This window comes from Bos taurus, chromosome 5 (genome assembly GCF_002263795.3).
Source record: "Bos taurus isolate L1 Dominette 01449 registration number 42190680 breed Hereford chromosome 5, ARS-UCD2.0, whole genome shotgun sequence".
Classification (NCBI taxonomy): Eukaryota; Metazoa; Chordata; class Mammalia; order Artiodactyla; family Bovidae; genus Bos; species Bos taurus.
The window spans coordinates 74,538,546-74,560,760 of NC_037332.1; the positions used below are offsets into that span (position 1 = coordinate 74,538,546).

General features: G+C 43.4%; 1 pseudogene; it reads left to right on the forward strand.

Annotated features, from left to right (window-relative positions):
• The window catches only part of LOC100847379 (apolipoprotein L2-like), a 29,816-nt pseudogene extending 20,482 nt beyond the window's left edge, over positions 1–9,334 (forward strand).
• Positions 9,335–22,215: the final 12,881 nt, after the last annotated feature.

Genomic DNA, 22,215 nt, shown 5'->3' on the forward strand with positions numbered 1-22,215 from the left:
TGGGCAAGATGCTGCTGGACAATATCTGTTTAAGGTCCCAGTTCACTCTTATTATTCTGGTTTCTGTGTGTTATCATCCCTATGTTTTTAGAGAACTTGGTTTCATCAACATGAACATGTCTCCTACACTGACAGTTGTCACAGCAGCATAACTGCTGCTTCTTGTTTGTACTTCATCTGATTGCTCCCACCATTTTAAGGTGGTGGCACCAGACACAACCCCATTCTTGTGGATTACTAACTACTATAAAGTGACTTCTGCTGTCTTAAAGTTTAAAAAATCCCAGTGCCAAGTGCAGATTGTTAAAATAAATCAATTTCTACAGGGAATTCTGCTCATTTCTTCCCAAGGAAAAGCTTCTTTCTTTAGATAATTAATGTCTTTAGATGATATTCTTACCTTGGGGGACAGAATAGTGTGAGAGTGTTTGCTCCAGAGACAGGAACCTCGAATTCTGGCTGTGACACTAGCTGGGCACTTTGACTACATTACTTAACTTCTCTGAGCTTCAGTTTCCTTTCTTAAAGGATCATTGTGAGAACTAAAAGGAAGTGAAAGCCTACCAAGTACTTGGAATTTTGCTTGGTGCAAAGAGGGGAGTCATCAACCACAATAGCTAATAAATGCTAGATATTGCATTTTTCTTTCTCTTGATTTAAAATTTTTGATATTTAATTACTTACCAGGAAAGAATTTCAGTTATGTTAATCCATTTTCTCATACCTTTCCCCATCTTCTCATAATATCATTATATTACTAAATTTATATCCTGTATTAGAAATCTTTGTAGTTATAAGCACTTTATTTAAACTTTTATTTCTGGGGTCCTCAGGTGCAGCCAGTATTTCCTGATCCCCTCTGGTGGAAGAACTTTGAAAATGGAAAAAATTTTTTTTCTTCTTATTTTTCTTTTTTTTTTTTAGTTATTATTATTATTTTTTTTACTTTACAATATTGTATTGGTTTTGCCATACATCAACATGCATCCACCACGGGTGTACACGTGTTCCCCATCCTGAACCCCCCTCCCACCTCCCTCCCCATACCATCCCTCTGGGTCATCCCAGTGCACCAGCCCCGAGCTTCCTGTATCCTGCATCAAACCTGGACTGGCAATTCGTTTCTTATATGATATTATACATGTTTTAATGCCATTCTCCCAAATCATCCCTCCCGCCTCTCCCACAGAGTCCAAAAGACTGTTCTATACATCTGTGTCTCTTTTGCTGTCTCGCATACAAGGTTGTCATTAACATCTTTCTAAATAAAAATGGAAAATTTTTGAAAACTCAAACCCATGTCTCAAGAAGATTAGAAAGATATTTTATTCATAAAGTGAGAACAAGATGCATGGAAAAGGGAGATAAATAATGAAACAAACAAGAAAAGGAAATGTTAATCCTTTCCTTCCTTCAGGGCTTCATCTCCCAACTTCTAGCAGTGTACTTTAATTTTCATATTGATCGACAACAAATCCATTAGTTCTCATGTTTAAATGCTCTGTTTTGGGGATATTCCGGCAGTCCAATGGTTAAGACTCCACTTTTACTGCCATGGACCAGGATTTGATATCTGGTCATGGTATTAAGATCCCACAAGCCATGCAGTGCATCCTATATATATATATATATATATATATATATATATATATATATATGTAAATGCTCAGTTTTGTTCAAAAAGTTAAAAATCAAACAAGAGTGTTAACATTTTTTATCTCCAATATTTCCTCCATTTCTTTTAAACTACTCCTCATGTGATATCGTGTCCCCTGTCCCCACAGATTCTGCACTTCTTATCCCGTTCTGGACTGGTTTCTCTCTAGGTCTGCTGCGTGCCCAGCCCATCTCGGATCCTCGGATTCCCTTCTCTCTGGTTGATGTTCCTGATTCCTGGATCCACATCTTTCATGGTTATGGCTTATCTCACTCCATAAACACACACACACACCTTTTTTTCCCCTGCAGCTCATTCTCAAATAACTTTCTCAGGAACAACTATGATGGTAGCCTTTCTATTCCCCATTTAGCTCCATTTCTTCTGTCATTTGTTTGCTCAATTTTCTGCGAGCTTTCTTTGATTTTCTTTTCCACCCTTTCTTTACAGTTATTTTGTAAACACTTTATTAATTTCCAAGATCTATTTTTGTTTATTTCATTATTTATTTCCCTTTCCCATGCATCTTCTTCTCATTTTATGAATAAAATGTTTTTCTAATCTTCTTGAGACGTGGGTTTGAGTTTTCAAAATTTTTCAATTTTCAAAATTCTCGGTTTTGTGACTTCTCTGGTGGTCCAGTGGCTAAGACTCCATGCTCCCAATGCAGGCAGCCCGGGTTCCATCCCTTGTCAGGGAACTAGATTCCACAAGTTCAACAGAGTTCATATGCCACAGCTAAAATATCCCACGTGCCACAACTAAGATCCAGCTTGGCCAAGTAAATAAATAATTTTTTTAAATTATCTGTTTCTTCTGATGTCATTTTTATCTTTTCTTTCCAGGTTGTCATATTTCTCATATGTCTGATCCTGGATTGCCCGTTCAAATTAAGATGGAGAAGGATTGATGGGAGCATTTTTGTAAAGTGATTGGATGAGGACCTGTGATTTCCATAAAATAGAAGTTTTATTCTGGTGTCTTTCCATTCTGATTTCCCCACTTTGTTGCAGACTTAAGGCTGCTGTGAATATGGGATGCACCATGGGATTGGTGAGCTTGTCCCCTGATCTCCCCTCTGGCTCCCTCTCATCTTGGTCCCTCTCTGAGACTCTGCCCAGCAGACCATTTTTCTTGCCTCTACTCACTCTTGCTGGTTCTCTCCCTCTACTCTTCTCTATTCAGCTATCACTTCTCCATTCACTCAGTCCTCAAATATGTGTTGAAGACTCTAGGCTCCTATTGCCACCATTCAGGCTTTTTTTTTTTTTTTTTTTTAATTAGCCACAGACTGAGGAGAGGCAGAGTATGGGTTCTTGAGCCCAAGAGTGGGTTGGAACCCAGTCTATGCTGAACAAGGTTTCTGACCTTGGGCAAATCACAAAGCATCTATGCTTCAGATTCCTTAGCTATAAACAGGGATACATGGGTACAGACTTCCAGCTTATCAGTAAATATGCTTTATAATTTGTGAAATCTTAGAGCAAATAACCAGTGCAGAACAAAATCAGAAACACAAACCACTCTCATCAATAGCTGTTACTGTAACTATAAGGACCTTTACTATCATTTCAGCCAGGTTTCAGAAGGGGTAGTTAATAAGTGCTTTTTTAAATTCTTAAATTAGCACATAAACATAAGCAACATTTGCTTTCTTTCCTTTTCTCCCAGCACAAGATAGTCACAATCAGAATCAAAAGAGATTCTGTCAATATAAAGATCTGCTACTTACACAACTGAGAACTGGCAAGACTGAAAGGCTGGACACATGAGTGTGAATGTAAATTGGTGTAGTTTCTTTCCAAAGCAGTGTGGCTCTAAGTGTAAAAGAATTTTAGATGTTGATTCACTTAGACACAGTTATTCTACTTCTGAAATAACTTAAGGAAGCAGTCCAATGCACGCAAAGTTTTCCACAAGAAGGGTGTTCTTTGCACTATTATTTAACAGTCAGGGGAGGACAGCAGAGAGGATGGAGCACCATTCAGGTCCTCAGCCACCCAGGGTGGGGCTGCAGGGATGGGGTGGGGCCGGTGCAACTCCAGGCCCTTATGGATAAGGACTCTTACAGAAACAAGGAGGACATGGGCTGTAGGAGCTGAAGCCCCAGGAACTTTATCAAGGCAGAGACTTGAGCACAGGGAGCAAGACATCCTTTTAGAATGAATGAGAAGAGTTATTTACTGACAAACATATATCCACAAGTATATGTTTTTTGTATATTAAAGGGCACAGAGCATAGTCATCACAAACCTGGGATTTGGATCAGAAAGACTTGGGTTGAAGTCCAGGCTCTGGAATCAGTGTGAAAACTTGGGCTGACCTAAGTTTAGGTGAGTTTCAGGAGTCTGCACGTCATAGATGCTAGATCAATATCACCTATTACCAGTCAGTGACACAGTGTTCCCAGTCTCAATTTCCAGAGTATTCCTTCCTGTCTGTTCTTCTTTCTCTGGTTTTATTGCTCCTATAACTTTGCAGATGACTGTCTCCTGTCTTATTCCCTTCTCCTTGTGCCCCAACAGGAGATCAGGACTCTGACTTGGCCTGGAGGAAGCTGGTAGGATGATGAGTAACTTTCCTTAACTAGTGGCCAGCAGAGCCCAGGAGACAGAGAACCACACTGGGTCAAGTCTCTGGTGGCACACGTGGCCGTCCCAGGGGAATCCATCGGAGACCTCGCCCCTCACTGCGTCTTGCAGTCACTGCTCACTCACGATCGAGCCAACAGTCTGCTTTTTCTTCCTCAAGGGTGAAGCCACACCTCCTTCCAGCTGGACGCATATAAGGAGCTGAAGGGACATCTCTGAGACCCCTGCTGCCACCATGAGCTCAGAAGAGCTGGGGATTACTCTAGTAGTCAGCAGTCTCTTATCTGGCTGGTTCCTACTTGTGACCCAGAACTGAGGTGGTGCCAACTGACTGAAATAACCTAGAGAAGAATCAAGAACCAAGAAGGGACTGGATAAGCATCCTCGGGCCCCACTAAGGAGTCAGGGGATCCCCCCACTCAGGGATCCATCCACAAGGCCTCCTTCCAGGACCTCTACTCAGGGAGCCAAGTCTAAGGTATTCACTTTCTCACCCTATTGTCCAGTAAGTGACTCAGAAGTGAAGCCAGGACAGCCATCGGGAGGGGGGACAGCTGAGGGAGTCCCCGAGGCCAGGTGGGGCATGGAGAGGAAGTTCCCCAGCATCCCTGGAGCTTCTCCTGTCCTCTTCCTTTGTCCAAGCTTCCTCTTGCTCCCAGATCCTGGAGCGTAACCACCGAGGCCATTTCCTCCAGTTCTCTTCCTACCTCCAGCCCAACTGCCCTGCAGGCATCAGCGGACTCTGAACTGAACCCCAGTCTGGCTTTTGCCTCCTGTCACCTGTGTGATGTGGAGTGCCTTACCTGACCTCACCTGTAAAATTGGAAAATTCCCTATGTTGTGATGAGGATCAAATCCATGGCCTGGGCCACACAGTAGGTCCTGCCTAGTGTGGTGCTATCCCCTCTACCTGGAATGTATTCATTTAGGTGGAAACCTCTCCCCTCCTCCTGAATCCCCCCTTCCCTGTTCTGTGTTTAGACACCTGCCAAGTGCTCTCATATATAAGCACCTGCTTATCAGGTGTGATACCTCAGGCAGGTACTGACTCTATTGATCTCAAAGGCTTCCCTGCAGACACCCAAGTGCTCAGTTATTCCCCCATCCACCCGTACCCCAATCGATCAATACACGGATTTAGTGTTTTGGGTTCCCTCCACGTGAGGCCTGTATTCCTTTCTCCCTTAGTGACACAGGAAAAAGAGAAAAATTAAAAGTCTTCATGCTGCAGGACAGAGAGAGGAAGAGAGATTTGGTTTTTCTTCTAATAAGGACACTGATCTTACTATATTAAGGCCATACACTTATGGATGGCGTCATATCATTATAATTACCACCTTAAAGTCCCTATCTTCATATAGTCATTGCAAGAGTGGAGGGACATTCAGGGCTTCATCTTATGAATTTGGGAGGCAGAACAGTCCACCCAAAGCCCCTGGTGAATCCATCATCAGTACCTAAGATGAACTTTAACCGCTTTAAACTCAGTACCATTTACCTTCCATCATAATTTCTTCTGATCTTTTTATTTTCCTGTCTAGAAGGCAAAAGCCTTTTTAAGGATGTCATTGAACATTTCCGGAAAGAGTGAGCAAGGAAGAACTGCATTTCCTACTCACTGAAGAGAAACACTGAGAGAGTTTTGTGGCTGAGGCTGATTTGTCCAGGTAACCCACACAGGTGTGCCAAGAACGTCACCTAAGTCACCCAGATCCCCCAAAGAAGATCTCACCCAGGCTAGCTTCCTCCTGGCAGGCACATCTCCCCCAGGCAGCATTCTGTGAATGGAGTTGAGGATGTTCCATCTCAAGAATGCATGAGGAATATTTCCTCCACGTCATTTGCTGGAAGTATATAACCTCAGGTTGAGAAGCGATAGAAACCTGTGAGAAGAGCAGGTTATGTGACCTGGGCAAGTTACTAAACTACTCTCTGCTTTAGTTTCTTTATCTGCTCAGTTTTATTGTGAGGACACTGAGATCATGCATGCAGTGTTTCAAACAATAGCCGGTATAGAGTAGATACTCAATTAATGTTAAAATTTAAAAGCTTGTTGGAAAGACACATGGGTCAAGAGCCTCCTTTCTGGAGATGAGAACCAAGAAGGATATCCTTTGGGACAAGTCAGGAAATCCTGATACCAGCATCACTTTCTGTTCCTGGGGATTCTGACTAGAGTGCTTTCATTCCCTATCTTAGGGACTGTACCAACCCTGCAGGATCCTGCTGGCCCATAAAGCAGGTAGGCTGCAGAGGAACTGGGTGGAGCTGGTAGGATCCTGGATCTAGCCCTGCCCAGCTCTGGGGCTCTGGGCTAATGTCTTGGAGCCCTATGTCTGTCCTGTGTTCAATGAGAATAGCAATTCAATTTGATGGACTATGGTGATGGCCTCAGAGTGAACTACAGAGTCAGAGGTGGAGAACCAAGTGCAATCATCTCATCCAAAGGCCCAGGGAGGCCTGCACCAGGGTCAGACCCAGGGCTCAGGGTGGAGCAGCAGGTCCAAGTTGGAGGACTAGTAGGCAGGCTTGGATAGCAGGACCAGGACTAGAGTGAAGAGAGTGGGCCCTAAGGACACAGAACTGAAGGGGCTGTGACTCTAACAGAGGTCCCCTGAGTGGGGGTAGCGGGGAGGGACATTTCTTCCCTCCCTGACAGGATCACTTCACGCTGGGCTAGAGGGCCCTGGGTGACTGTGTCTGCACACCCTGCCTGGGACCTGGCTTCTCCCTCCATCTGGGACCTTCTTCTAGTCTACGTAGGGCCACCCTGACAGTGGAAGGCTGTGTGGCTCAGGGAGCCCTCCAGGATCACAGTGAGTGGCTGTGATTGTGTGTCATTTGAGGGATTCTGGGGAGCCTCACACATCCGCAACAAGAGGAAAACACTTCCTCCACCAGCTGTGCAAGTGCCAGTCTCTTCAGGCTCAGCCATTCAGATGAGTGTTTCCTCAAGTCTATTGAATCTTTAGAGGTTCCACAAAGTTGCACATGGCCTTGGAGGGCAGACTGGTGAAGCTGTCACAGGTAAAGTGTGAGTTAGGCTGGTGATACCCAAGATGTCAGGGTGCTGAGTGATGGGTCAGGAGTCAGGGAGGTGGGCTGGAGAGTCCAAGAGGAGCCAGGGCTCACAGCACATCTCCTGCTTCCCTGTCAACTGGGGCAGTGGATGGACCCAGTGATCTTCCCCTGGGAAGGTCATGGAAATCAGGCTTGAGGGAGAGCAGATGCCAGGCAAAATGATCGTTAAGGGTCTTTTTAGTTCTGAGTTTTGATATTTTTAAAAACTCCAAGTACAGAGAGTTAACCAATCTGAAAACTCTGGGGCACAATTCCCAGGACCATCCTTACATTTGACACCAATGGCAAATTTGGGAGATTCCCACAACTTACCTCAAGTTTAAGAACTGAAAGCTGTCATGATCCCAGTTACAGTTTATTACATGGAGGGATGCAGTTTCCCATCAGCCAAAGGGCAGAGTTTGGGCAGGTTTCACACACGAAGCTTCCATTGTCCTCAGGACACATTAATGTCCTGGATTCAGTGTGCGGCAGGGCACACAGAACACTGCCCTCCAAGGACACTCACCCTGTTTAAAAAATTATCCTGACCTGTGGTCTCCAGCCCCTCCTGGAGGTCAGACTAATGCACTACAGTCCAGCTTCTCCAGAGGTCAGAACTGATAGCACGTGACCCAGAAGCTACTCATCACCTTGTCAGACTGTCCAATGGCCCAGGCGACAAGGATACTTGTATCAGCCTGAATATTCTAGGGGCTTAGGAACCACTTCCTAGTATCCAAGGGCAAAAAAATGTTGACTCCTCACTACACACTCAGGCCCTGAGTGACAGTTTTTCTGCTCTAATCCCACTTGCCTTTGTTTATCTGTGGAGTTCCCACTCTAAACACACTTTAGAAGTGATGGCGTTGATCTGCCTGTGAGATGTCTTTATCAAATACTTCTCTTAAGAGAAGGTGACTTTTGCTGCTTTATTCCAGGATTGACTATGTACATGGAGCATCTACAATGCCCAAATATGTGTTTAATGTTGAAAAAAATGTTTGCATTTGTAAAATTCTTTCCTGGTGATTTATAATAAAATCTGCAGCTTATGCAGAATAGCTCTTGCTGAACCTATTTTACAGACTAACATAGTCTTTCTTAATACCTTGACATTCACTGTTACAGGGAAGAGGCAGATACACTAGGTAAATATCTGAACAAACTGCACAGAAACTTGGTCATGAGGGACTAAGACAGGCTCCAACGAGGCCAGTTGGACAGAAAGAGGTTTTTGGAGAAGTTTCCTCAGGTGAAACAGAAACTTGAGGAGGGCATAAAAAAGCTCCGTGCGCCGGCAGACAAGGTTGACAAAGCGCACAGGGACTGCACCATCTCCAAGGTGGCAACCGCCTCTGCTGGCTCTGTGTCTTGCTTCCTGAGCATCCTTGGCCTGGCTCTGGCACCCATGTCAGCGGGGTCCAGTCTGACACTGTGTTGGTGGGATAGGGCTGGGAGAAATGGCTGCTGTGACTGGTGTGTCCACCATCATGGTGGAAAGTAAAAGCAGGTCATCAGCAGAAACTGAAGCCAGTCACCTTGTGTCAACTGGCATCACCGAAAAGGAGGTGACTTTGGGGCTTCTACATAAGGTCACACCCCAGATTGTTTCCTCTACAAAGAAACTCTACCAATCCATGAAAGGCATTGGGAAGAATGTCCAAAACTTCAAGCTGGCCAAAGCTGACCCTCACTTAGCAACCAGTTCTCAGTGCTTCATGACCAAGTCTCAGTCCAAATTGGCAAAGTCAGGAAAGCTTTTGGAAGCATAGCTCTTGCAATGTCCAAAGGAGCCCAGATGGTGCATGCGGTCACTGTAGACGTCTTCCATTTTATGGGTGTGTCCTTCCTGGTCAAAGAGGCAAAGCGCTTGCATGAGAGGTCAAAGACAGAGTCAGTTGAAAGGCTGAGGCAGCAGGAGCAGGTCCTGGAGAAGAATTTGGAAGAGTTCACCCGCACCTCTGAGAGCCTGCAGTAGGGCCTGACACCCCCACCCCAGGACAGTGCAGGGACCAGGCACACATGTGAGGTGAAGGTTCAGAGCACCTTGTTAGAAGGAAAAGGAGGGGGAGACAACACTGATGGAGCTGGGTGCTAGGAATCTGGCATTTCTGCAGCTGAGCACAGCAGGGGAGGAATGCATACAGGTGGAAGAGAGAAGGAAGGAGCCTAGAGCCTGGACTAAGGGAGGAGGGGGACTAGCGAGTGAGGGGAAGGGAGAAACCACTTATTTTGGACTAAAGAACACACTGGGGGCAGAACAGAGAGGCAGGAGAACTAACAACAAGAGGCCAGGAATATGAAAGGGTTTAAAATGGGAGAAAAATCAAAGGGTTAAGATTATTGAGGTCCAGGAGAAGCATCTGAGGCTCCTCTATCGCCCTCCCCAGGGTTTGCTGTCCCAGCAAAAAGAGTCTCCCCCTGGTGGTGGTCTCTAGCCCTCCTTCACCAGAATCAGCTCACCTTTGATCCCAGCAGGTTTATCTTAATTAGGCAGTGTCTTTATTCTTTTTTTTTTTTCCAATTGAAGTATGGTTGATTTACAATATTCTGTTACTTTCACACATACAGTAAAGTGATTCAGTTTTACATGTACCTGCATATGTATACATGTGGGCTTCGCAGGTGGCTCAGTAGTGAAGAATCTGCATACCAATGCAGGAGATGTGGGTTTGATCCGGGAGGAGAAATATCAACAACCTGAACTATGCAGATGATACCACCCTAATGGCAGAAATTGAAGAGGAACTAAAGAGCCTCTTGATGAAGTGAAAAAGAATAATAAAAAAGCTGGCTTAAAACTCAACATTCAACAAACTAAGATCATGGCATCTGGTCCCATCACTTCCTAGCAAATAGATAGGGAAAAAAGTAGAAATAGAGACAGACTTTATTTTCCTGGGCTCCACAATAACTGCATATGGTGATTGCAGCCATGAAATTAAAAGGAGCTTGCTCCTTGGAAGAAAAGCTATGACAAACTTAGACAGCATATTAAAAAGCAGAGACATCACTTGGCCGACAATGGTCTGTCTAGTCAAAACCATGGCTTTTCCACTAGTCACATATGGATGTGAGAGTTTAACCATAATGAAGGCTGAGTGCCAAAGAATTGATTCTTTTGAACTGCGGTGCTGAAGAAGACTCTTGAAAATCCCTTAGACAGCAAGGAAATCAAACCAGTCAATCCTTAAGGAAATCAACCCTGAATACTCATTGGAAGGACTGATGCTGAAGCTAAAGTTCCAATATTTTGGCCACTTAATGGGCCAACACATTGGGAAAGACCCTAACACTGGGAAAGGGAGGAGGAGAAGGGTGCAGCAGAGGATGAGATGGTTGGATGACATCTTGGAGTCAATGGACATGGGTTTGAGCAAACTCCAGGACGTAGAGATGGACAGGGAAGCCTGGCGTGCTGCAGTCCATGGGGTCGCAAAGAGTCAGACACAACTGAGCAACTGAACAACAACCAATGACCCATCAGCCCCACTACTGGACATATACCCTGAGAAAACGGTAATTGAAAAATGCACATATATCCTAAGGTACATGCTTGCTTGCTTGCTTGCTAAGTCACTTCAGTCGTGTCCGACTCTGTGTGACCCCACAGACGGCAGCCCACCAGGCTCCCCTGTCCCTGGGATTCTCCAGGCAAGAACACTGGAGTGGGTTGCCATTTCCTTCTCCAATGCATGAAAGTGGAAAGTGAAAAGTGAAAATGAAGTTGCTCAGTTGTGTCTGACTCCTAGCGACCCATGGACTGCCATCGCCTTCTCTGCCTAAGGTACATAGCAGCACTATTTACAATAGCCAGGACATTGAAGCAACTTTGATGTCCATTGACAGATGAATGGATCAAGAAGATGTGGTACATATATACAATGGAATATTGCTCAGCCATAAAAAGAGTGAATTTGAGTTAGTTCTAGTAAGGTGGATGAACCTAGGACCTGTTATACATAGTGAAGTAAGTCAGAAAGAGAAAAACAAATATAATATATTAATGCTTATGTATATGAAACCTAAAAAATAATGGTATTGAGGAACCTACTTACTGGGAGGGAATGGAGACACAGATGTAAAGAATGGACTTGTGGACACAGTGGAGGAGGGAGTAAGTGGGAGGAATGGAGATGATAGTGTCAACATATGTCCACTATCAGGTATAAGATGGATAGGTGGTGGGAAGTTGCTGTATGGCATGGGGAGCCCAGCCTGGAACTCTGTGTTGACCTAAAGGGATAGGATGGGGGGAGGGGATGAATGTTTAATTATGGTGATTTGCACTGTTGAATGGCAGAAACCAACACAACATTGTAAAAAAATTTTTTATATATTTAAATAAATTTTTAAAAAGAAAAAAAAAATAAGATGAGTGGGTGGGAGAGGTGACTATGCTCGAATTTCCCACCAAGAAAACACCTGCCCACCACTGTCCCTCTTTCAGGGATGACACCCAGAGCTAGCTGTGTCCAGAGGACCCCAAGCTCCAAGGAGGAGGCATCCTTGAGTCCCAGCAGCTCCTGTGGGGTCAGGGACTACAAGACAGGGCTGGGGGTATCGGGGGTGGGGGGGGGCAGTGCAGCTGAATATTTGCCCCCTGACCCCTGTGTGTCTGTGCTCAGGGGCATCTATTCCAGCCTGAACTCTGAGTGCTGGGGGACGGAATGTGAGTGTGCAGTATTTGGCCAAATGGATATTTGCAGGACATGAGCTGCTGATGCCGATGTTTGCAGGACAAGTTCTGCTGCCAAGCAAAAGCCCCGAGGCTGTGGCTGGCACAAGGGTGGGGAGCTGCAGTTGACAGATGGACTTGATGACTACTATCTGGAGTATTTTTGCAACTGTGCTTTTTTGTCTTATGAGTCTGCAATTGCTAATTTTTAGATGTCTCTGATTCAAGAGCTGAATGATGGTGGTGAGAATTAGTGGGTAAAAGAAGGGGAGGTGGTGAGTCCAGCTTTGTGACTTTGGGCACAAATGATTCAATGACTGAATCCTCTAAGTCTGCTTTCTCATCCTTGAATGAGAATGAACGGGAATGAAGAGAATAGCAGACAATCCAATGGGGCTTTGGAAGAAAAAAGAAGGTAATGCAGACACCTGGAGCCCAGAAAGTAGCGCTTCTTGTTGACTGAGCACTACTGTATGCCAAGCCTTGTCTCTACTTGTCTTATTCATACACTCAGTGACACTGGAAGCTACACACTCTTTCTATGAATAAGGAAACCAAGTCACAGCAAAAACCTGGGGGAGTTGAATTCCAGGAGGACTGTGTGATGGCAAATTCTCTCCCCACTCACATACAAGGTGGAGACATGGACACAGCAGAATGGGGCCCAGAGTCTCTGTGGGCAGAGATTGTGGGAAGAGTTCAGGCAGCTTTCCCCCGAGGTTGGGGCTGTTCCAGGAGTGAGCTGATACTCGGTGCCAGTTGCAGTGGGTGCCCATGGACCCGGAGCATATCTGCTCCCTATTGGCCACTAGGCACTCGGGCCGCCGAGCTCACCTCATATGCCAGATAAATTGGACAAGTTTAGTGGTATTTAATGTTTGTGACTCAGATCAAGCTAACAGGGAAGATTTACAGAAGAAAATAATATTTTTTGCGTATCTGAAGATTTAAGAATTTCCTTTCTGCTGGGGAAATAGCATAGTCCAGAAAAGATACCAAAATGAGATTCAGAGAAACCAGTCAGCTTCCCCTGATAGCTCAGTTGGTAAAGAATCCACCTGCAATGCAGGAGACCCCGGTTCAATTCCTGGGTCGGGAAGATCTGCTGGAGAATGGATAGGCTACTCAGTCCAGTATTCTTGGGTTGCCCTGATGGCTCAGATGGTAAAGAATCTGCCCACAGTGAGGGATACCTGGGTTCGATCCCTGGGTTAGGAAGATCCCCTGGAGAAGGGAAAGGCTACCCACTCCAGTATTCTGGCCTGGAGAATTCCATGGACTATATGGGGTCACAAAGAGTCAGACACGACTGAGCAACTTGCACTCACTTCATTTCAGCCAGCTTCCCCACTTTGGGTCAAGTCTGAACCTTAGTTTTCTCTTGTGACACAGAACTAATAAATGCTCCCACCACTGGATGTTGTACGATATATCGTTATGTGTGTGAAAATGTTTTGCAAATTGTAAAGGGTTGAGGTGCTGTTGTATTTTTCCACAAATGTTGGTCTTTTCAAGGATTTTTTTTAAAGTTTGATTATGATAAAATATACATAACACCAAATTTACCATTTTAGCCATTTTAAAGTATACAGCTCAGCAACCAGCCCCACCACCCCTCCACAGAACATATTACATTTTGCAGAATGGAAACACTGCCCCAATTAAACATTAACCCCCTCTTTCCCCTTCCCACAACTCCTGGAAGTTACCATACTAATTTTCTCTTTGGACCTGCTTACTCTTGGGACCTCATATAAGCAGATTCATACTGTGCTTATCATTCTGTGACTGTCTCATTTCACTTAGTGTAATGTCCTAAAATTTCATCATGCTGTAGCACATGTCAGAATTTCCTTCTTTTTCAGTGTGACTAAAATTCCATTGTATGTATTTGAAAGTGAAAGTCGCCCATTATTGTCCGACTGTTTGTGACCCCATGGACTATACAGTCCATGGAATTCTCCAGGCCAGAATACTGGAGTGGGAAGTCTTTTTCTCCCGGGGATCTTCCCATTGTATGTATATGTGGCTTTTTTTCTTATCTATTCACCCACTGATGGACGCTTGGGGTGCTTCTCCCTTTTGGTCATTGTGAATAATGCTGCTATGAACAGGAGTGTATAAACATCTCTTCCAGAGTCCTTTTTCAGTTCTTTCGCTGAAGTTGCTGGATCATAGGCTGATACCAAATTTAATTTTTTAAGGCACCATCACCCTGTTTTCCACAGTGGCTAGATGTTATTTTTTAAGACCGTATCTTAGCACAACAGTGACAGCAGACAAGAATTCCCTTAGTCTCCTGATTGCCAGAAGGACAGAAGTGGCTGTGCCCCCTGGCACATGTCCCAGGATGTCTGGTGTGGCTTTCGGGGCTCTGGCTCCACCCCCACTCATTACTCCTCACCCCTCTTGTTGGGAATCTGCTGACTTGAATCTGCTTCCTCTCTCCAGGTAAAGCTTGTTTGCAATATCTTTAGAACCTAGCAGAGTACCTTTCAGCTTCAAACCTCTAATCCAAATCAATTACTCAATTACCTGTCTTTTAGAATCCAAAATCTTTTTTTAACTAGGAAGAAAAATTAGAAAGAAAGAAATTTGCAAAAAAAAAAAAAATACAAGATTCAAACCAAGTCTGACATTGGACATCTAACACTTGCAAACACCATGCCCAGGCCCAGGCCCTCCTGATGCTCCAGCTCCTATCTTCCTCACCCTCCTGCTTTCTCAGGCCTGATCCACGGGCCTGGAGGACTTCTTGCTTTATATTCTTGGGCTCCAAAATCACCACAGCAATCTCTTTATAGCAAAGCAAAGACTGGGTCTCAGCCTGGAACCCTTGGGCAAGAGCTCTGACGGGCAGCTGCTTCCACTAGGCTCACAGTCAGCCCTCCTCTTCCCCGCACTTTTGTGCTCCCACATGATTGCCAAAGACCCCCTTCAGATCATTGCGGTAACCGCACCAAAGCATCTGTTAATTTCATGGCTGCAATCACTATCCACAATCTTCGGGTCTTTGCTCAGGCTGCCCCTCCCCTGCATTGCATTTCTCCACCTGCCTCTCCAGGTGAAAGGTTGTTGTTCAGTCCTTCAGTGGTGTCCGACTCCTTGCAATGCCATGAACTGCAGCACACCAGGATTCCCTGTCCTTCGTTATTTCCTGGAGTTTGTTCAAGTTCATGTTCATTGAATCAGTGATGTTATTTAACCATCTCATCCTCTACTGCAACCTTTTCCTTTTGCCTTCAGTCTTCAATGATCCCAGCATCAGGATCTTTTCCAATGAGTCGGATCTTCGCATCAGGTGGCCCAAGTATTGGAGCTTCAGCTTCAGTATCAGTTCACTGGAGTAAATATTCAGGATTGATTTCCTTTAGAATTGACTGATTTGATTTCCTTGCTGTCCAAGGGACTCTCAAGCACCACAGTTTGATAGCATTGATTCTTCGGTGCTCAGCCTCCTTTCTCACATCCACACATAAATACTGGAAAAAACATAGCTTTGACTATATGAACATTCTTTGGCAACGTGTTAAATGTCCAATGTCAAATTTGATATGAATCTTGGCTCCTCTCTCAACTTCCTTCCTTTCGGCTGTCTTATCTGCAAAATCAGATCAGGTTCCTGGCCTGCATTATGGGAGGGAGCCACAATGCCCCAGGGTCATGTCCTGGAATGAAGCAGCCCTGATGAAAGGTCAGGTTGACCTCCATGGGAATCCAGGCCCACTCCAGCCCCTTCTTTTTGAGGCAAAGCACGAAAGTAATGGCAGTCCACCTGCATGATTTATAAGGTATGGACATTTTTAACCCAGTTTCTTTAACTGCAATATGAAGACAACAATTTCTAGAGCTGATGTGAGACTTAAATAGGAAATGTGTGTACAGTGCCAACTCAGACCCTGACACACACTCAACCCTCTGTTTATGGTGGCTTTTTGCTTGGGAACCAGACAGCACACAGGACTGACTTTCTGTTTTAAGGTTTTCTGTGAGATCTGTTATCAAGGAAAAATAAACCAAGGTCTAAAAGAACAGCATGCTGTCAGCCTATCCCACAAGCTTCTAATTCCAAATGGCATTAACCACCAAGGATTTGAGCCTCGGGTGAGTCACAGGGACCTGAAGGTACTGGTTCTGATGACCCTGATATAAGGGACAAGCCTAGAGATATCTGATCAAAACAAGTGGAAGGACATGGACACAGTGGCTGAGAGGTGAACTTAGGTCCCTCTCCCAGGTACCATGGGAGCAGAGCATGGAATGGTGGTCTATGCATGGGAGGGTCCTGGAGGGCTTCTCAGAGGAGGTGATGCCAGATTTGGGCTTTACAGGATGAGTGTCACTTTTCAGCTGGTAAGGCCAGGTGTTTCTGGCAGAAAGACCTCTGTGAGCAAATGTCTAGAACTGGCATGGATATGGCACTCAGCAGCAGCAGTATGACCAGTACACAATGAGCAGCTGGTATGTTTGGGGACTGTGCCATGTGCTGGTGGCACAAAGGTGAATGAGGCAGGCAGGAGGTGAGTAAGGATGAGAGTAGAGGGCAAAGGGGCCTGGAAAGGCACTCATGGGGTAGGGGAGTGATTTGTCAAAGGCCTCACAGTGTGTTGGTGACAGGTCTTCGTTCAGGGAGTGTAGAGGTCCTTTAATGGACCTGAACTTGGTGGTCTGGAGTCAACGATAAGAAAGTAAAGGAGAGAGAAAGAGGTTGGTATTCCTTGGTTTACTCAGAAAGCCAATAAAGTCCCTGACACGGGACTTGCTCTGTTCACAAAGGCCTCAGGCGCCCTCTTGAGGGGGTGAGGGTGCAGAGTGCCTTCTCGAGAGGCTCTTAGAAGCCCAGGCAGGAAAGTGAACCCAGAGAGCTTCTGCACTCCAGAAATTAGCCTGAAAAAGAGAGAGAGAGAGCGAGAAAGAAAGACACGGGGACCAAAGCTCTGATGGAGCAAAGGTGTTTTAATCAACATGGTGTGGCCATATATACTGTCTTACAAGGTAGTTATTCTCAGCAAAGATAAAGATTAAAATTCCAGACTTACAAAACATAGGCAATCCATATGAGAGAGAGAGAGTTGTAAACAATCACTTTTACTGTACGGTTCATAAGAAGGAAGAGGGTACTTATCACCATATTGAAAAACTAACGAAGGAAATGCCTGGATTCCTCAGACCCAAGAGAGGGGCTTGCCTCTGTTCTTAATTCCTAAATATTCAGGAATTGATAAGGAACAGAGGATTCTTTTTTTTTTTTAACTTTACAATATTGTATTGGTTTTGCCATATATCAACATGAATCTGCCACAGGTATACACGTGTTCCCCATCCTGAACCCTCCTCCCTCCTCCCTCCCCGTACCATCCCTCTGGGTTGTCCCAGTGCACCAGCCTCAAGCATCCTGTATCATGCATTGAACCTGGACTGGCGACTCGTTTCATATATGATATTATACATGTTTCAATGCCATTCTCCCAAACCATCCCACCCTTTCCCTCTCCCACAGAGTCCAAGAGACTGTTCTATACATCAGTGTCTCTTTTGCTGTCTCGCATATAGGGTTATTGTTACCATCTTTCTAAATTCCATATATATGCATTAGTACACTGTATTGGTCTTTTTCTTTCTGGCTCACTTCACTCTGTATAATCGGCTCCAGTTTCATCCACCTCATTAGAACTGATTCAAATGTATTCTTTTTAATGGCTGAGTAATACTCCATTGTGTATACATACCACAGCTTTCTTATCCATTCGTCTGCTGATGGACATCTAGATTGCTTCCATGTCCTGGCTATTATAAACAGTGCTGTGATGAATACTGGGATACACGTGTCTCTTTCCCTTCTGGTTTCCTCAGTGTGTATGCCCAACAGTGGGATTGCTGGGTCGTATGGCAGTTCTATTTCCAGTTTTTTAAGGAATCTCCACACTGTTCTCCATAGTGGCTGTACTAGTTTGCATTCCCACCAACAGTGCAAGAGAGTTCCCTTTTCTCCACACCCTCTCCAGCATTTATTGCTTGTAGACTTTCGGATTACAGTCATTCTGACTGGTGTGAAATGGTACCTCATAGTGGTTTTGATTTGCATTTCTCTGATAATGAGTGATGTTGAGCATCTTTTCATGTGTTTGTTAGCCATCTGTATGTCTTCTTTGGAGAAATGTCTATTTAGTTCTTTGGCCCATTTTTTTATTGGGTTGTTTATTTTTCTGGAATTGAGCTGTAGGAGTTGCTTGTATATTTTTGAGATTAGTTGTTTGTCAGTTGCTTCATTTGCTATTATTTTCTCCCATTCTGAAGGCTGTCTTTTCACCTTGCTTATAGTTTCCTTTGTTGTGCAGAAGCTTTTAAGTTTAATTATGTCCCATTTGTTTATTTTTGCTTTTGTTTCCAATATTCTGGGAGGTGGGTCATAGAGGATCCTGTTGTGATGTGTGTCGGAGAGTGTTTTGCCTATGTTCTCCTCTAGGAGTTTTATAGTTTCTGGTCTTACATTGAGATCTTTAATCCATTTTGAGTTTATTTTTGTGTATGGTGTTAGAAAGTGTTCTAGTTTCATTCTTTTACAAGTGGTTGACCAGTTTTCCCAGCATCACTTGTTAAAGAGATTGTCTTTTCTCCATTGTATATTCTTGCCTCCTTTGTCAAAGATAAGGTGTCCATAGGTGCGTGGATTTATCTCTGGTCTTTCTATTTTGTTCCATTGATCTATATTTCTGTCTTTGTGCCTGTACCATACTGTCTTGATGACTGTGGCTTTGTAGTAGAGCCTGAAGTCAGGCAGGTTGATTCCTCCAGTTCCATTCTTCTTTCTCAAGATAGCTTTGGCTATTCGAGGTTTTTTGTATTTCCATACAAATTGTGAAATTATTTGTTCTAGCTCTGAGAAGAATACTGTTGGTAACTTGATAGGGATTGCATTGAATCTATAAATTGCTTTGGGTAGTATACTCATTTTCACTATATTGATTCTTCCAATCCATGAACATGGTATATTTCTCCATCTATTAGTGTCCTCTTTGATTTCTTTCACCAGTGTTTTATAGTTTTCTATATATAGGTCTTTAGTTTCTTTAGGTAGATATATTCCTAAGTATTTTATTCTTTTCATTGCAATGGTGAATGAAATTGTTTCCTTAATTTCTCTTTCTATTTTCTCATTATTAGTGTATAGGAATGCAAGGGATTTCTGTGTGTTGATTTTATATCCTGCGACTTTACTATATTCATTGATTAGTTCTAGTAATTTTCTGGTGGAGCCTTTAGGGTTTTCTATGTAGAGGATCCTGTCATCTGCAAACAGTGAGAGTTTTACTTCTTTTCCAATTTGGATTCCTTTTATTTCTTTTTCTGCTCTGATTGCTGTGGCCAAAACTTCCAGAACTATGTTGAATAGTAATGGTGAAAGTGGGCACCCTTGTCTTGTTCCTGACTTTAGGGAAATGCTTTCAATTTTTCACCATTGAGGATAATGTTTGCTGTGGGTTTGTCATATATAGCTTTTATTATGTTGAGGTATGTTCCTTCTATTCTTGCTTTCTGGAGAGTTTTTATCATAAATCGATGTTGAATTTTGTCGAAGGCTTTCTCTGCATCTACTGAGATAATCATATGGTATTTATTTTTCAATTTGTTAATGTGGCGTATTACATTGATTGATTTGCGGATATTGAAGAATCCTTGCATCCCTGGGATAAAGTCCACTTGGTCATGGTGTATGATCTTTTTAATGTGTTGTTGGATTCTGATTGCTAGAATTTTGTTAAGGATTTTTGCATCTATGTTCATCAGTGATATTGGCCTGTAGTTTTCCTTTTTTGTGGCATCTTTGTCAGGTTTTGGTATTAGGGTGATGGTGGCCTCATAGAATGAGTTTGGAAGTTTACCTTCCTCTGCAATTTTCTGGAAGAGTTTGAGTAGGATAGGTGCTAGCTCTTCCCTAAATTTTTGGTAGAATTCAGCTGTGAAGCCGTCTGGACCTGGGCTTTTGTTTGCTGGAAGATTTCTGATTACAGTTTCAATTTCTGTGCTTGTGATGTGTCTGTTAAGATTTTCTATTTCTTCCTGGTTTCAGTTTTTGAAAGTTGTACTTTTCTATTAATTTGTCCATTTCTTCCATGTTGTCCTTTTTATTGGCATATAATTGCTGAGAGTAGTCTCTTATGATCCTTTGTATTTCTGTGTTGTCTGTTGAGATCTCTCCATTTTCATTTCTAATTTTATTGATTTGATTTTTCTCCCTTTGTTTCTTGATGAGTCTGGCTAATGGTTTGTCAATTTTATTTATCCTTTCAAAGAACCAGCTTTTGGCTTTGTCGATTTTTGCTATGGTCTCTTTTGTTTCTTTTGCATTTATTTCTGCCCTAATTTTTAAGATTTCTTTCCTTCTACTAACCCTGGGGTTCTTCATTTCTTCCTTTTCTAGTTGCTTTAGGTGTAGAGTTAGGTTATTTATTTGACTTTTTTCTTGTTTCTTGAGGTATGCCTGTATTGCTATGAACTTTCCCCTTATGATTGCTTTTACAGTGTCCCACAGGTTTTGGGTTGTTGTGTTTTCATTTTCATTTGTTTCTATGCAAATTTTGATTTCTTTTTTGATTTCTTCTGTGATTTGTTGGTTATTCAGCAGCGTGTTGTTCAGCCTCCATATGTTGGAACTTTTAATAGTTTTTCTCTTGTAATTGAGATCTAATCTTACTGCATTTCAGAAAAGATGCTTGGAATGATTTCATTTTTTTTGAATTTACCAAGGCTAGATTTATGGCCCAGGATGTGATCTATCCTGGAGAAGGGAACAGAGGATTCTTGACAGATCCAAAACAGCACACAGGAAGCCTCCTGTTAAATGCTTACTGACAATTCCCCCTATTTTATTACATTTGTAAAATGAAATTTGATTTGTTTCCAGTTGTAGGAACTATGATTAGAATGAACCAAGAGTAACACAAAATTGAAGCAAGTCTGGCCATGGGACCTTCTTCCCAGGGTCGTTGGAGATTTACTGGTAACCACAAATTACATCGAGATTGAAGAATCAAAAAGGAATCATTTCTTAAAGAGATAGAGGAGTTAAGACAAGTATATAGTTTGCAATTAATACAAGTTACAGAACATAAAGTGTTATTAAATTGTAAATTTCCTATGGCTATAACAAAAGGAAGTGGGACATAGGGCCGTATAAAATATGACTGATTATAGCCAAAGAAATAGATACTATGACCACGATTGTCCCTGTGAAATGTCCGGTCCAAGTTCCAGGTTCTTTGGTGCTTGCTGCAAGTTTCTAAATGTCCCTGTTCAGGCGCCACTGAGAGGGTAACAGGCAGGAAGGCCAGGGGTCTCCAAATAGAGGAAATAGCCTGCAAGTGTCAGACATTTTTATCTCTCTTAAGCGGCAGGAGGAAACAAACTAGCAATATTTTTTCCTTCTCTATACAAATTTAAAGGGAGGTTTCTCTTAAAATACTGTGTTGCCATAATGACACCCGGTTTCGCCTGAAGTTAGCTATTCTCGAGTCTAGAGATAACCAATGCCTTTTTCTTATGGAAATGTTTGTCTTAAGCTATGCTAATGTACTATGCCTTTACCCCAAACTCTGTCTCCAAGTCGGTTCCGCCTCTTGGCCCAGAACCTACTTGACAAACCAGTATGGATATTGTTCCCCTAATCTATGTAAATGAAACTATTTGTATGGTGGTCTGCCCTTCTTCAAGATTCAAGTTAATCATTTTATGGCCCATCTGAATTTTAAGACATTCCTTTCTTTCATTAACAGACTGCTAGTGACTATATAACATCCAGCTAAAGACTAGCAGGGGGGTACTCTTTCTGCCCCCTTCTGATGCCTATGTCAGAAGCTTTCTCTATCTCCTTTATACTTTAATAAAACTTTACTACACAAAAGCTCTGAGCGATCAAGCCTCATCTCTGGCCCCGGATTGAATTCTTCTCCTCCGGGGGCCAAGAATCCCGGTGTATTCGCATGATTCAACAACAACCTTTCACCACTTGTTGAGGTCCTTTAATGGACTGGAACCTGGTGGTCTGGAGTCAACGATAAGAAAGTAAAGGAGAGAGAAAGAGGGGTGATATTCCTTGGTTTACTCAGAAAGCCAATAAAGTCCCTGACACGGGACTTGCTCTGTTCACAAAGGCCTCAGGCGCCCTCTCGAGGGGGTGAGGGTGCAGAGTGCCTTCTCGAGAGGCTCTTAGAAGCCCAGGCAGGAAA